Here is a 17,193-nt window from a genome sequence, read left to right as displayed (position 1 = left end):
GGCGCTGCGCTGGCGGGTGGTCGCGCTGCCGCGGAGCCGCCGCGCCGAGCCGAGGCGGGGGGTCACGGCCGGAGCCACCGCCCGGGGCCGGCACCGAGGCAGCCGAGGGGGGAGGATTTCAGTTTGCTGATGCCTGGCAGTTAAAAACAAGGCGAGGCGCAGGAGGTGAGCAGAAAGGCTTAAAAAAAGAAGTGCGTCTTTCAAAGAGAAAGTCTGAGAGTGCTGCTGCTTCTGAGACTTCAGGGTTGTATTTCACAAGCCGTCCCCGCGCGTGGCAGCAAGACGCCGTGGGGAGGCTGCGGCCGGCGGCGCAGGGCGGTGCAGGCTCCGGCGTGCCGAGCCGCAGGCTGGGCGTCGCGTCGCGCCGCGGCGAGCAGCATCCGCAGCCGGCTTCAGCGCCCTGCTCGGGCCCGCTGCAGCCGTGCTGCCTCCCCAGGGCAGCAACCGCCAGGCCGGCTCGGGCCGCGCGTCTGCGCCGCCTCGGCGAGAGGTCCGCGGCCGGGTGCCGAGACCCGCGGCGATGCCCAGCACGGCTCGCGGCAGCTCACGTCCCCAGGACGCCGCCGCTGCCAGCGCTGCGAGTCCTGCCAGGCGGCGCCGCCGGGCTCTAATCAGCCGTACGCAGGTGGCGTTTTTTCATATGGGATGATGACACGTAATTCATCACACTTTAATTACGGCTTCAGACAATGGAAAGTTGGATTTTCAGAACAAGCCCGAGACAAAGTTCTGCATGGGAAGACAGCAGGTCCCCTCCGTCCTGCCCACCGCAGCGCGGGAGGCCTCTGGCTCTGGGACCGGCCGCCCACAGCGGCTGAGCAGCTGTAAAAAGAAAAATTAAAGGAATGCACCAAAAAACTACTTTTTAGAGCCACAACTGCAGATGGACACCTGGTAAACTGCCCTTCACTCCCTGGGTCTGTTATTGATACACAGGTCTCTCACCGTTCCTTCATTAGATGGCGGGGACAAGCCTATTGCTTTTTTCCCCAAGTTGGACAGGGAGAACAAGAGGAAAGCTGGCATTGCGTGTTCACTCCCGGTACTGGTCCTGCTTCAGCTAGTTCCTTGCGTTGGCAAACGCCTGGGATAGCACAGGGACAGGGATTGCGTTGGATGCGGGCACCGAAGCAGACGCGAGGGCTCGAGCGCGCCGGCCCCCGGCGCTCCCCTGCGAAAGGGCAGCGGCAGCCGGGAGCGCTGCCGGCCCGCAGCGGCAGCAGGAACACGTCCTCTCGGGAGGATGCAGAAGTGCCACCTACCGAGGCTGTCCAGTGAAGGTCAGGAGGTGACTTTATCATGGGCAGACAGTGAGAACGGAGGATTTTGCGGTCCCACAGAGACACAACAAGATCCAGGGACCGGGAGCCGCACTACCCACCCATTCGCGGCAGCCGGCCCCTCGCTCCGAACGCTAAAACAAGGGAGAGCGGGCAAAGCGGCAGCATCAGGAAAACACCCTCCCAGGGCGGCGCTGCCCGGCGGCAGGACGGCGGAGGAGCCCGCGGGGCCCCGGCCGGAGCCACGGCCGCCCCGACCGCGGGAGCGCCGGAGACCCCTGTCCCCCAGGACACGCGTCTGCCCGCTGCGCTGAGCTTCACCGGCTGCGCCGGGACGGCTCGGCGTGCGCCGCCAGCTGGGAATTAAACCTCCACTATGGAGAAGCTGGAGGAGGAAACCCAGTCATCTATTTACATGTAATTACTGACAGGAGGAAACATTCATTACCAATCCCACAGCGACTTGATTTCTCTGCATTAGCAGCGAGTGACTTGAAGCCTAAAATATGGCTATTAAAAATTGCTTTGTTTAATAAATAATTGTGACTCCAGTCATTATTTACTTGGAAGTCGAGTTTGCTGAAAGGCCTCTCATATTTTCTCTTTTCCTGGCTCTAAAGTACGTGACTGCTTAGCATTCCCGGTTGGAGAGGGAGAGGAGACAGGCAGCGCGACAGCCAGCCCCGGCGCGAGGCCGCGGGAACGCGGCACGCTTGCCCGGCGCGGGAGTGCGCCCGGCCGGCGGGCTGCGTCCGGCACCTCGTCCCCGCGCACCCCTCTGCATCCCCGTTTCCCCTTTGGGATTTAGCCTGGGGGAGGCAGAGCGGGAACTCTTCTAAAAGCCGTGGCTGCAAGTTACTTCTAGATTCCTGCACCCGCTATGGAAAGACCAAAACTTAGCAGACTGCTGAGGTATGCGTTGAAAGACCAAAAATGTTGAAACCCAGAAAATTACATAATTTTTCACGTACACAACTAGAAATATTTATTGCAAAAGATAAATGCAAACTAGTATTTGCACCATTGCTCCTGGCTGTCTGGGCCCTTTACACTGACTGGAATTGTAATCTTAGCAGGGTTGTTTGGGATTTAAATGTTAATGTCATTCCTGTTTGAATGCAAAGAGCTTCAGCTATTTGTTAAGTCCAGCTCCTCCAACCCTAGCTTTCCATCTTGTTTACTATACAGAAAATAACAGTGATGTATGAGTCATCTTCCCCCAGCACTGGGAAGAGAATTTCAATTACACTTTTTCTTAAAACATTCACACAAAGTAAACTCAAATTGTTAGAAACGGTTGTGAAATGCAGCCAGAAGAAAACACAGCAAGGCAGGAGATGGGGCAAATTCCTCTCACAGGCACCTTGGCTTGCAGCTGCAATTAATGAGTCTTTGAAAACAAAATGCTTTTTGTTTTTCATGAAACTGAAACAGTTGTTTGCGACACTGAAGTGAATATTAAAGCTATGTTTTAAGCACAGTTATAATAACAATGCATAGTGTAGCAAGAAATTGGTGCAAATACTGCCATGTCTTTCTGCAGCTTGCTCACACACAGACGCTCTTCTTCCCTCCCGCTGGTGTGAGGCAGTGGAGAAGGGTCTGCAGGTGCACAAATAGATGTTTGCACACAAGCCGGCAAGTCAGCCCACGTTACGTCTCCACCTCAAACATTGATTATACCCAGCTGCACCTGCAACTTGTGCTTACTGGCTGGATCTGGTGACAGGGCATTCTTGGGAGTTTTTCTGATTTTCTCCTCTTTTGCATCATTTTCCACGTAATGCTTATAGCGTCAGAAAATTTCCAAGCACTTGCATTGTGCAGAGGAGAGATCACAAATCTCACCTCCCGGGCTGCTCTGGGGTATTTCCTGTGACATACGGCACAAACGGGCCACCAAAGCATCGCAGCAAGGTGTCCCATAACACACCTAACCAATGTACTGTCACCACAGCAAGGTCCCCGTGGCGGCATGCCACAGCTCACCCCCTCCCTCTCACTTTCCCTGGGACTGAGATTGCAACCTCTTCACATTGTCTAGAAATAATACAAAATAACAATAATAACACCCCAAAATGCTCAGCTGGGTTCATTTTGGGGTGCAAGCACCTCTGGCTGCCTCTCCTCATTCCCAGGGAGGAGGTGGAGGCAGGCGGGCTCGCGCTGCAGGCCCAGGTGTCTACGAGCTGATTAGGAATGACATTTGACTTTACCACATAATAAAAGTTTCCACTTATGACCTTTTCTACATTTATTCCACGCACTCTAAGATTTCATTCAGAAAGGTCATCAGCAATCTTTTATCGCCAGCAGCGGGGCGCAGACGCTATATTTATCATACAGAGCTGGCACTCAGGGTTCAGGCAGTGCCAAACTTTGGAGAGACTCAGCAACTAAATTGCAGAGGTAGCTTCGAAAGCCAGAAGACCTCGCTTCACAAATTGCTTTTTCTAGCTTCTAATGCTGCCTGTTCACTGACAAACTCATGAATCACAGGAACGTGGCAGAGACGATGACTGTGATTTAGAAGCAAAACAACAGGATCGACCAGCTTGCGAGTCCCACGGAGGGGCAAACGCCAGCACATGTGGCCACCGGGACCCTGGAAGCACGTTGCATTGCCAGGCCTGCAAAGGTCTCTTGCACAGCGGGCGGGAGGTTCATGTTGGAGATCGGCTGCAGCCTCCCACCCAGCTGCTGGCCTCAGACCTGTGGTCTGACCAGGGTGCTCCAGCCATTTCAGCCCCAGCTCCCCGTGGGAGATGTTATTCCTCAATCCCGAACGACGCAAAGCCTTCATCACCTCTCGCAGGAGCCCACATCCGACCGAGGGACTCCTGGGAAGCAACATTTCTGAACACAGACACCCAAAATAAGTCCTCCCAAGGCATTGCAACGGTGCTGCTCACGGCCATGCTGGGCTGCAGGTGGACCCAAGGACTCCAGGTGCAGAAGAAAAACAGCTCAGCAGAGGCTTCCCAGGAGGGACAACACGTGAGCCCTGCGGTGGGACGCAGCCCCTCTCCAGCACGGCCACCGCCCGGCAGGCTCAAGCGCAGACACAGCTGTGATTGTGCTCCTGGGCACCGCCGGCCTCTGGGGTCGAGCGTGGACCACACGCTCAGCAGCCGGCGTGCCCCCAGGGCACCTGCACGCCCACGTGCCACCAGGGACCTGGCCAGGCCACCCCAGTGTCCCCACACCACCCGCCGTCCCCCAGCCAGGGAACACGGCGGCACCAGCATCCAGGACGCCTGGGCTCCTGTCACTGCGGAAACATCGCAGCCCCGTCCGCTCTCATTAGCCTTTCCAGATGGAAACGAGGAGGCACTGCCGAGCGCACGGTCCCTTGGGGAATCGGGGAGGAAACGAGTGTCAGAGCCGATTCCTCCAACCCAGCGAGCTCCTGGGGCGGGAGGTCCACTGGGGCAGCCACGCTCGCTCAGGCCACCTCCCTAATGAAGTACATTAATTGAAATCACGTCCTTGATTATCTCTGTCTGTACTCTGTAACGTCATGAGGAATGGACACATTGGCCCTGTTCCTTGTAATTATGGATGTTTCACACAACATTAAGTTTCTAAGTGCAGACGCTTTTGCAGAGCACCCTATGAAATGAAGATTACTGCACTTGAAACAAGCTGCCAACTTCATTTAATTAAAACTCCAGCAAAACTTCCCTCTTCTTGCGGGTGCCGAGGAAGATGCCCACCTGCGCTGCTCCGCGTCCGCGTCCCCACACACCCACCTGTGTGCGGTGGAGCAGCTCGCGTTTTGTTTGGAGCTGCATTTTGTTTTCTCCCAAGGTATCTGTGAATCATGAAAATGTCAGCTGAACAGCCTGGAGAACATGACCCAATTATCTGAGTCTTGCAAACAGGCCCCCTCTGCGGAGGAGAGCTTCTGCAGCGCCCGGCCCTGGGAGCCGCCAGGAAGAGCAACAAGCACAATCAGTCAGAGTTAATCAATTCCTCTTAATGAAAGTGTCAGTCACAGGTTTCTGATTTGGGCTAAATAACGATTTCCTCATTCTCTTCGCTTCCCTTCCTTTTATACATGGGGTCTCATTGAAAATCCACCAGTCAGGATGAAAGCAGGAGGAAGAGGCAAAAAAAGAGAGGGATTTTTTGCATTTGACATACAAAAAAGCTAGTGAAAAATCAAAGGTAACAAGAGACTAAGATGTGGATTTGAAATTGCACCAGCTTTTAATTTAGTTAAAACCAGATTGTGTCTATATAGTTATGCCCTTGTTATCAAATGCCTGCGTTACTGAAGGCACAAAACAGGCTCGTGTTGCCCCAGGTGTCAGAGGTTACTGTTCTCATTAAATATCAATCTGGAGTAATTCAGGTGAACTTAGAAAGCTTGTTTTTCAGTAGCTGACTTATCTAGGAAAATAAACACATAGCCTTTGGGTATATGTTGAAAGAGAAGCTCAGTGCAAAAGCTATGTACAGCATTTTCCTTGTTTAAAGAAATCTGCTCCTCTGAGCGTTGTCATTTCTAATGCAGTAACTTGAGAGTCATCAGAGCAAGCCAAGAATGTTTTGGGGACTGAGCCTGTTACGCTAAGTTATGCTTTTATTTATACTTTTAGGTGCCCCGAGGACTTGGGGCACATGAGAACGAGCAACTCCCTAGCGTATTGCACAAATGCTGAAGAGGAAGAATGTCTCCCATTGAGACGCAGGTGTTAGCCGTGGGAAGCGTCCGTGACAGCGAGGCCCTGGCCCACCTGGGCTGGGCAGGATCGGTCCCTGCCACCGCTAACCCAGCACTCGCCCCCCTTGCCCGTCGTGGCAGCTCCCGACCACCCAGCTCCTCCGGCAGACTTTGATGTGCGTGCGCCCCAGGCGCAGCCCAGGCTGCAAACGGGCACGGCATGGCCAGGGCAGGTCCTGCGGTCCCTGCAAAAACCCACTGCTCTCTAGCGTTCAAAACGCAGCACTTCTAGCAGCCCGCAGGTTTCAGGAGCAGAAACGCGTGTTCCTGCAGGAACCCCGTGATTTACTCCTGTCTCGCGACTCCAGCCCACAGGACCTGGCTCCACTCAGCCCACAGGCTCCTGCTCCAGGCTGCAGCCACGTAAGGGCAATCTGAAACGTTTATAAGAGCAGACCTCCAGCTTCCCACGGCCACCGGACAGCACTAAGGAGCATCCTATCACAGATTGTACTCATTTCCACTGTACCTCTCCTCCCCAGAGCTGCAACCCTGGCTACAGCACTGCAGCCAGCTGAGATTTCACCTTCGGCTCCCTTTTCCAAACTGCGCTTGGAGAATGTGATTGCCGGAGAATTAGGCTCGTTCCTCGCCGAGGCCCGGCAGCCAGGCCTGCCGACTGCGCGCGCCTCGGCAAGCAGCCAGGCTGCTGCTGTTACCGCACAGAGCTTCTGCCCGGGCGTGCGGGGGCTCGGGGCATCAGACGAGGGCACGGGTCAGCCTCCAGGACACGCGCTGGCTCCTCCTCGCCCGCGCAGCCAGGACGCGACAGCTCGGCACCATCGCTTTCTCCACAGCCTCAGTCATTTTTGGTAGCAGCAGTGTTTGGTGCTGCCTTACGCGCGCCCATGCCTGCAGCCAGCAGCGCAGCTGGTGACCGTGCCGCCGGCCCCAGCAGCTCGGCTCTGCCAGCAGCCTGCCGCAGCCGTGCTCCGGCCGGCAGCGACGCCGCGCACCCGCCGAGCTCTCCAGGCTGCAGTGATGAAGCAGAGATTATTTCCCGAGACGTAACCCTGACCTTGACTGCAGCGTCTCTTTTGCTCCGTTAGGTTTTTGCGTTTCCTCAAGCAATGTTACAAAGCACAGAACTTGTCAACTGCTCAGAAGGTGACGGCGAAGAAAATATGTTTCCTTCCCGAGTCACACTTGGAGCCAGCAGCCCAGCTGGTGATAGTCAGTGTGGCTCCACTGCAGTCAATAGCATGAAGGGCACGTGGCGTCTCACATCCCTGCCAGACAGGCAGCGAGCAGCACTTTGTATCTGCCAAGGAGCTCCCAATGTTTTTTTTCCCTCTGTTTTTGGTGAAAAGCAGCTTGGAGGTGAACACAGAGTTATTTTTCAGAGGAAAGCCCCAAACTTATGATAAAATGCAAAATGGCAAAATTAAAAAAAACTCTTAGCTTTCCTTGATGTGCTAGTTGCAGGTTCAAAATCTATTTCACAACGGTTCTACCTGGTTTTCCGGCAATCTTAGATTTCTGTTAAAACATGTAATCCATCATTAGGCAGAAGAGAAAGAGAGGAGGAAGCGGTCAGAGCGTGGCTGCGTGGCGGCGGTGGCCACGGGAGAGAGCATTGCCTCCGGCCCCACAGCACGACTCCAGCTCTCGGGGCGGTCCGCCTTTCACCAGGAGTAAGGACAAAGCAGCTTCCAAGGCAGATAGGGTCTGATGACGGTAATCGTGAACTCAATGAACTGTGCTGGTCTAAACGCTGAGCTACTGTAACGGGGCCAAGAAAGCAACAGGGTGAAATCGAGGTTAGCTCCGGCACCCGGGCGCACCGCAGCAGCACCCGGCGCCCCTCGCCCAGGCGCGGCCGAGACCGCGTCCCCCGCAGACCCGGCCCGGCCCCGGTGCGCTGGCTGCACGGAGGGCTTCGACAGCTTGCTTGGGCGACTAATAAATAGCGTGTGGTCTGTTAGCTCGCGGGTGGGAGAGGGCAAGGGCCGGCTTTGCATGCTCGAGGGAGCAGAGCGAAGGCAGTGGGAAGCCCAGCTGGTTTTGTTAGGCACCAATGGCTTTAGAAGTAAGAAGGAAAAATAAAAGCGGATTGACGGATGGGTACAGAATTCAATAGACCTGAAATATTTCATCCAAAGCCTCCTCCAGGTGACTTCAGAAAATGTTACATCTAAATCAGGTTCCCAGATGGCCCAGGAACCAATATAAGTAGTGTTCTTTGCTAGTCCCTTACGCTTTTAGACGAGGTGTGATTTAAAGGGTTTGTGTTTGGAATAAAGGTGCCGAGACGCGGAGTTTGCGGCGCTGGCAGCGCCGGGAACGCGCGACCACAGAGCTCTCCCAGAGCCGTGGGTATTTATAGGCCTGGGAAGCTTCTCCAGTGAGGCTGCAAGGAAGGACACAAAAGGAAAAGCAAAATTCCCTGCTCTGGGTAGCATTACAGAGGGAAGAGCAGACACAAGGGAGCACAGAACGATGCAGAAGAGCATCCCCCGGGGACAAACTACACCAGGCACAAGCACCATTTCATTAACGCTCGAGGTCCCGCCAGGGCAGGACACCAGGCCTGGCAGACTTCGCCCTGGACCAAGAGCATGTCCTACATGTGCTACCGCAATAGCACGAGGGAGACGAGAGTGGATGGCCTGAAAGACACCACAGGTCTCTCTCCAACACAGAGAGACCAGCAGGAGCCCTGCTCACCGGGAACCGGTGCCCCAGGCCCCAGGCTGGTTTTGTGACCATGAAACATTGAATGGAAATGATGTTTCACGGCAAACAAAGCCCTTGCCATCGAAACCAGAATAAATTGCAATAGTTATGGGTTGTAAAGCTCGAAGGAAAGTTTAAGGGCAGCTGGAAGAGGTAAATAGCTATGAGCAAGGAATTATTCAAGAGGAGGCCAGGAAAAGAATTTTAGGCAGTGTGAAAACTTGGGCCACAAATTCAGCTCTGCCATTCAAGAAGAAAAACCTGACCCAGGTGATTTTACTGAACTCTGAATGGCTGCAAGAATGCTTCAGTTATTCTCAGATTTGGAAATGCAGCAACAAACTGCCTGGCTTTGGTGCAGAAAATCTCCTTATTACAGGCTTCTCCCATTGATTTTATTTTTCCGTATATTTAGTGCTGCAGTTTTGCTTCTGCTGCTAACATTTCTGGGCACAGGTCCAAATTTAGGCACTGTTGTTTTCTTTGTTACTGTCACCCAAGCCAGCCTTGCCTGCCTTTCAGAAGTGACAGCCACTCTCTCAGGCCCCAGGGAAGAACAGAGGTCATGGACGATGCTATCTTGTGCCCTGCAGGGCTCCATCAGGCCAAAACATTTTCAAAGCATCTGTCAAGTCTTAAGTAGGAAGGTTTTTCTTAAAAAAAAAATTTTCAACTCGCTCAGCTGTAATGTTGCAAATGTTCCAATTTCACTGTGAAATACCATCTTGTGAAAGCTGTGATCCCTGGCAGAGGTCCCCAGGATCCCAGAGCTTCTAGGGACAATTCATTTCTCTCGGAGGCAGAAGGCAGAACACTGTTGAGCTTCAGACTCATACAGTTTTTGTGCAAGTCTTTTGCATTGGCTCTTTGCAAAGCACGTGCCCAGCCAAATGTTTCCAAGCAAGAATACTAGCAAAGGCTACAACGATTTCCAAACATCCCTGTGTGTGGTCACGGGAGCCAACCTATTCGTGCTGGAGCTGCCCACGACCTTTTCTGATCAGGCACTGAAAAACTGCTGTGTTACCCACGTACTGAAACTCAAGCACACCATGCTCACAGCCATGCAGGGTCAAACACCTGGGAAGGTATCCGAGTCAATGAGGCAAAAGGAGCGTATGCGAGGGGATTGGGATCTGTTGGGAGATGTCCCACGAGCACCGAGAGCAGCCAAAGGCACCGCAAGAGACACCAAGAGTTCACCTTCGCCTTGGGAATTCACACCCTCTGCTGCAGGCAGCTGCTTCCGTAGCGCGGCAGCCGGGTGCCGGAGGTTTATTCCTTCCCCGCAGGCTGCTGGCAGGAAGCAGGGCCTCGGGAGGCTGGCACATCTCTCGCCTGCTTTGGCCGCAGAGGCAGCATGCAATATTTCAGCAGTTTGACCAATGAACGTCTTAACGATTGATGGACCAAATGTTTTAGCATGAATTAGGGGCCTAACATGATGCTAACAGTTATTGATTATAAAATAAGTCTTTCTCACCGAGGCCTTCAGAAATCTTTGAGAGAAGAATGAAAGCTATATTTTAAATATTAACTGATCGAAATGTAAAATAAATGACAAGGGGTAACTTTTTGCTGCTGCAGGACAGGGAAGTTCTGCACGGGATGCAGGCACCGAGAGCGCAGGAATCCCCCCCCGGGCCTTCAGGACAGGAGGGCTGTGCCCAAGGAGGGAGAGCATCTGCACATCCTGGAAGACGAGGGGGCTCTGAAGGTGGCTGAGCAGAGACACCTCCTACCCCTCTTCTGGATGGAGCAGGACAGCCTGGATGTGCTTCCCAGGGCCCTGGCAGGGTCCCCAAGGCACCTCTGCAGCTCGGCAGGGCTCTGGCACTGAACGCCAGCCTAGAGCTGTGCCTCCCCTCCCTCCCTGCCTGCGCTGTGGCCAAGTGTCCCCCGAAGCCCAGCTGTGACACCCAGGGCTCAGCCAGGCAACATCTGCAAGATCTGCCACCAGCCAGGAAGAGCTGCTCTTACACCAGCTTCCCCACTGCTGACACAACAGAGCACAACGGCCTGCTCCGACTGCACCACGGAGTGATTTGGAGATAACAATTACTACATCTGCCCTGATCCAATATTAAAATGGCAATACAATAATCACCAGAAACACAATGGCCATCAACACAAAAGGCCTCCAGTGAGATGAGAAATATATGGATGCAATCATGCTGCTACACCCTTTCCCAGTCCAGTGGAACAACAATACAACATTAATGCAATTAGTGACAAATAGATGTTAAAAGTGTCAGAGATAATAGCAGCTGCAGCCATGTTTTTTGTTACCATACAAGCAAGATTGATTTTTAAATGGCTTTTTCATAGGAAAAGTAATATGCTGCATAAAATTTGATTAACTGGAGGTTTCGATTTCCTAATCTGGAGAAAATTATTCCCATTTCCTTGTACACACACTCAGCTCTGCAGCACCAGGCCAAGCAGGGGGAATTGGCTTCTAGGAATCTCGGAAATGCTCCAAAGGACTGAGCTGGTCCCCTGCCGATCTCGTGCCTGCTCCAGCTCAAGGCATCCTACCCACATACAAGCTGGTGCTGGCCCCACCGCACAGCGCACAGACAGGAGACGCCCCAGGTGAGCACCTGGGTCCCCGGGGGGACTCTCCTGCAGATGTATCCACCCCAGCACAGAGACGGCAGTGGGGCATCCTTGGAAGTGCCACGCAGGCACAGGGATGTCCAAGAGCGGAGCTTTTTCTGGGCATTCATCTGCAGCAGCAGATAAATCAAGTGTGAGCTAAGGTGTGACGTTCCCAGAACGACTCACGGGTGCAGCCCCAGGGCTCTGGGGTGGCCTCACGCTGCTGCCTGGGTCGTGGTGCTGCAGAGAGGCAGCTCCAAGGATTTCTGTCAGTTTAACTCCTCTGGGCCATTACAGTCAAAGCCTGAAACAAAGGAAGGGTGTTTGCACTTTATTCTCCAGTCCAATAAGAAGCAGAAACTCAAAGTATTGGCAGAAATAATGAAGTTTAAATAAATGATCCCTCCTGACTGCTTGCTGCCACAGCGCATGATGGATCATTCATTAATACACATGAAGACCTCGGCGATCGCTCCTATTGGCAGCCCCCGTTGCACAGCAGCTTCGGGCCAGCACCACCATCAATCTTGGCCTGAGCAGCTTGCAGCTACCCAGTAATCAGCCAGGGCTGCCTGTGCCTGGGAGCCACCCAGCCACCGCGAGGACCAATGCCAGGCGGGGGCCATACCCAGAGCTCTGTCATCTCCGGCCATCCCTGCACCGAGGATGGGACGGTGCTGCTTCGGGTGGCTGCGGGCAGCTGGAGGCCACGTGCATCCTCAGGCAGGCTCCCAAGCCAGGAGCCAGCGGGGATGCTGGAGTGCGGGACACATGCACACGTGGGGCAGACAGTACCCCAACGGGAGACCGATTGTCTCACCCTCCCGCCCCGCTGCCCCAGAGCCCTGCGCTGCCCAGGGATGCCCCTCACCCTGCTCGGCATGGGCCCTCCTTTCTGACCCTCTCCCACCCCCACGGCAGGTTAATGGGCAGACAGCTGTACTCACTGCAAACCCCTCCCTCCCGCTGACTGCTCAGCAAACACAGGCCTGGCCTGCACCTGGGGGAGCCAGCTCTGCCCCCGGGGGGGGGGGGGTCCAGCCGGCATCCCAGGGACTGGTCTGCACCCAGGGGAGAGGGATGCTGCCTGGCACCCTGGGGGCTGGGTGCACCTGAGGGACCCAGACCGGCACCCCGAGGGATCCCGGGGGCTGGATGCAGGTCTGCAACCTGGGCCCCCGGCGCCGGGGCCGCCCTGCTGCGGGGGCTGCGGCCGCGGGGCCGGGCGCGGCTCAGCGCGGCTCGACGGGCCACCATCGCCGCCCGGCGGCGGCTCCGCGCAGGGCGGCCCGGCCCGGCCCAGGCCTGGCGCCGCCACGAGGGGCGCGGGCGAGCGGCGGCGCCGCGGCCCAGGACGTGGGGGAGGGCTCCGAGCCTCCCCCGCCGCCGGTAACAGCCTGCCCGAGGCGCAGCTCTCTGCACCGTATATAGGCACCGTATATAGGCAGCGAGCTACGTCGCTGCCGGCATCTGCAGGGCTGCCTCGGCTGGCCGGGCGGCGGCGGCCCCGCTCCTCCCGCGGCCGGGGGCTGCTCGAGGCCCCCCAGCGCAGCCCCGCCGCCTTCCCGGCTCTCTGGCTCCCCTCGGGCCGCACCGTCGCCCCCGGGGGGTCCTTCCCCCGCGCCCGTTATCGCACAGCCCCGACCTGCCGGGCGGCTCCCGGACCCGCTCGGAGCAGAGGCCTCCGGAGACCCCGCGGGGATGCGCCGGGAGCGGGCTCGCCGGCGGGGGGAGCCCTGTCCCGCCGCCAGGCGCCCCTCGGGGCTCGGCAGCCCCGGCGTCCTCCCCGGCCCCCCCCCCGACGGCCCGCCCCACGGCCCCGCTCCCCTTCCCGACCCCCCCCCCCCGACGGCCCGCCCCACGGCCCCGCTCCCCTTCCCGACCCCCCCCCCCCGACGGCCCGCCCCACGGCCCCGCTCCCCTTCCCGACCCCCCCCCCCCCGACGGCCCGCCCCACGGCCCCGCTCCCCTTCCCGACCCCCCCCCCCCGACGGCCCGCCCCACGGCCCCGCTCCCCTTCCCGACCCCCCCCCCCCCGACGGCCCGCCCCACGGCCCCGCTCCCCTTCCCGACCCCCCCCCCCGACGGCCCGCCCCACGGCCCCGCTCCCCTTCCCGACCCCCCCCCCCCGACGGCCCGCCCCACGGCCCCGCTCCCCTTCCCGACCCCCCCCCCCCGACGGCCCGCCCCACGGCCCCGCTCCCCTTCCCGACCCCCCCCCCCCGACGGCCCGCCCCACGGCCCCGCTCCCCTTCCCGACCCCCCCCCCCGACGGCCCGCCCCACGGCCCCGCTCCCCTTCCCGACCCCCCCCCCGACGGCCCCGCTCCCCCCCGCCCCCCCCGACGGCCCCGCTCCCCTTCCCGACCCCCCCCCCGACGGCCCCGCTCCCCCCCGGCCCCCCCCGACGGCCCCGCTCCCCTCCCCGCCCCCCCCCGACGGCCCCGCTCCCCCCCCGCCCCCCCCCGACGGCCCCGCTCCCCCCCGGCCCCCCCGACGGCCCCGCTCCCCTCCCCGACCCCCCCCCCCGACGGCCCCGCTCCCCCCCCCGGCCCCCCCCCCGACGGCCCCGCTCCCCCCCCCGGCCCCCCCCCCCGACGGCCCGCCCCACGGCCCCGCTCCCCTCCCCGGCCCCCCCCCGACGGCCCCGCTCCCCCCCCCGCCCGCCCCGCTCCCCCCCCCGCCCCCCCCCCCGACGGCCCCGCTGCTCTCCGCGGCGCGGCTGCCGTGTGGCTCCCGCGCAGCAGAGTGTGCTCTCTGCTCGCACAACAGCTCACCGCGAGGAAACCGGCTCCCTTTCTGCAACCGAGCCGCCGACCCAGCAGGCAGCGCCGGGGCTCTCCCGCGACGGGCCCCAGGCTGGAGCTGGAGGGTTTGCGCAGCAGCAGCTCAGCCGAGGAGTGGGGCTTAGCTATGGGGACAGGACACAAAGGCTCGTTTCTCTGCTCCTCTACCTCCTGGGCAGCCTGACAGCAAGTCACTTCACCTGTTGGTGGTTGGCCTCAGAGCACAGAAATATCCTACCACTGTCTTTATACCTTAAAGAGACCTTGAGCAAGCCTAACAGCTTCCCTTGCTGCTGCAGCTTAGCCATGCTGTTTGATTGCCCCCCAGCCCTTGGTCTGCAGAGACTCTCTCCCTATGCTCAGCTGTAGCTCCCTCCAGACTTCTCTGCTGGCTCATTTCAGAGCCAAGTCATGCAGCAGCCCCCCTGCAGGAGAAGCTGCAGCAGGTGGTAGCAGCCCCCAAGCAAAGAGGAAAGAGAGAGAATGAGGACAGGCACTGTAGAGACAGAGACCCCCAAAGTACATCTGCAGCCTCCCATATGTTTTGTCTTCAGGTTCCCTGCTGCTGAGCCCCATCACGCAGGAGAGCTGCGCCCTCTGAGAGGGCACACGGAGGGGGACACAGCAAAGCCCTAACACTGGCCTGGCTACAGGAGAAGGCAGCAAGCCTAAACATGCAGTCCCTTGCCCCAGCAGCTCAGCAAGTGCAGGCTGCAACAATGACCCATCTCTCCACAGCTGGAAAAAACCTAAGATAAAGACTCAGGGAAGGAGAGCTTGCATATTACTTTTTCATAAGACACTTTGAATCACAGCTCTGCTGCTCAGGAGAAAGTCTGGCTGAAAAAAAGACAGAACCCCACCTCTCCTTTTCACAAATTCTTTCCCACCAAAACAAGACCCTTGCTTCCAGTTCCCTTTTATAGCCTCCTGCCCGAGCTCTTCATGTGGCTCACCTGGGAAAGCCCTGGTATGTGGGCTAATGTGGAGGTAACAGCAGGTTTCACTAATCGTCAGACCCTTTCTCCAAGCTGGCACTGTGCACCTTGTGCTTCTGCTCATCAGTCCCCCAGAGAGTCTCTGAAGAGATTTCAAAGCAACAGACCTCTTCTTGCACCCTCTGCAGTAATGAGTGAAGCAGTATTAAGCTGGGCTTTAGCTACACTGCCATCTGCTCTGGCTAGTCATTTCTTTGAGAAAGGGAAAAGAAATACAGCAGTAAACTGCCTTCTGCTAAACCCTAGGGCACTGGCAGGTTACTCTGAAGTGCCAAGATCACCAGTTCTATTAGTTTGCTGAGTTTCTGTATTATATAGAGAAACACGTGGCTGTTTTGTAGTAAGCAAGCTCACGTGTCTGGAAAACGCACGGGAAGTAAAGATGCATGTTGTAAGGGTCCGCGGAAAGCAGCCTGCAAGGAGCGGCCGAGGCGGCGCATGAGCAGGCACTGCCCAAGGCCGCAGCTCGCGCGCCCGCCTTGGCTCCAGCTCTAGAAAGCTTAGGGCCACCCTGGGCATTAGAGAAGTCCATGTCTCCTGAGAGCTGCTGCCCGCTGGTGGGGTGCTGCCCGGCCAGCTCTGCGCGAGCCCCCCTTGCTGTACCTGCATGGTGGCCCCCAGCGAGGCGGGAGAGCAGCCTTGCTCCCAGCGCAAAGCTGAAATCCCAGCTGGCACCATGGGAGGAGGCAGAGCTTGGGGACTGGCCCAGGCAGCACTGAGCTGTGTCTCCTCAGTGCAGAAGTGCGCTGGGTACAGGCTAGGAGCGTGCAGGATGCTGGCACAGGGCCCGGGCTGGGTGCAGTGTCGGGCTGCAGGGAGCAGGAGGTGCCGCTGGGGCCTGCAGCTCGTGGGCTGTGAGGGGTGTGCTAAGTGCATGGGCTGTGGAAAGCGTCTGTGCCCATGGCTCCTTCCAAATAAACTTTCCCAGGCAGCGCCTGGAGGGTGAGCGACAGCAGAGCGCTGCAGTGCTGGGAGCAGCGGGAGGCGCTGGGTCCAGCTGCAGCATGGGCATTGCATGGCCCTCTTCCCAGCACCCGCGAGCTTTGGTGAAAAGCTGCATGCTGCAGATAGTCCTCTGTAGGCAGGAACGTCCCGATGCACTTCCCAGGGCTGGAGCTGGAACTGTTCCCTCTGTGCTGGAGTGATTGAGCGTGCTGGAGTCTAAGCTCCTGTCACGCTGCCTGGGTATATGGGTGCAATATACTCACACAGAGCAAAGTTGGGTAGCAATTACATCTCCTTTTATCTCCTCTGCCTGAAGGAACAGAAATAAAAGCAACTTTCTGTTCTGGGCTTTGGTGCTCTTTAATTTTGTGCAGCACTTTATTACCATGGTGAAAGATGCTCTTTAAAATCCCTCAAGAGATGGATGGAAGCTCTCAAACCCCAGTGATCAGGGTCAGTTCCCTTCCCCAAAGGAAGATGGTGTCAGTACCTGCAAGGTGTGGGGAGGGACCCCATCACTCTGCAAAGCACCGGTGCAGCCCTGTGCACCCCCCTTCAGAGAGCCTGTTCCCTGGCCCCGCGGGACGCCCTGGCCTCAGGAATGCCCTGTCCCCACCGTTCCGGTGCCCTGTTCCCACCATTCCTGTTCCCTGTTCCCACCGTTCCCATTCCTGTATCCTGTCCCCACCATTGCCGTTCCCAGGGCCTGTCCCCACCCTCGCCGGTCCTGCGCGATGGAAGGCGCGCTGCAGCTGGATGGATGTCTGCATGCTCAGGAAGAGCTTTGCGGTGGCCGAGGCAGACGCTTCGGGTTTGCTCCGAGAGCCCGGCTCCCACGGACGCTGGCCGAGCTCTCTGCCTGCGGGGCCGTGAGAGGCTCTTGCACCGCTTGGTGCCCTGGGTGGGAAACCAGAGACTTCCTTGGCCAGGCAGCGCCGCTCCTCCCTGGTGCTGTGGCTGGCTGCTGCGGAGGGGCTGCCGGTGTTTAAGATCAGCCCGTTGCCGCCTTGCCTGTTTGATTCGTGAGCAGCAGGCAACGATGCACCTGCTGCGACAGTTCAAGTTGTGTTTGTTTCTGTTGCTCTTCCAGCTGAGAAATTCACTCCATGAACTTTTCATCCTCTTCTCCTGGGAGAGAAAAGGCTGTGGCTGGTGAGGCGAATGGTGGTGAGCGAGTGT

The sequence above is a fragment of the Struthio camelus genome, chromosome 15 (assembly GCF_040807025.1).
Source record: "Struthio camelus isolate bStrCam1 chromosome 15, bStrCam1.hap1, whole genome shotgun sequence".
NCBI classification, from domain to species: Eukaryota; Metazoa; Chordata; class Aves; order Struthioniformes; family Struthionidae; genus Struthio; species Struthio camelus.
Note: the sequence above shows the minus strand (reverse complement) of the source record.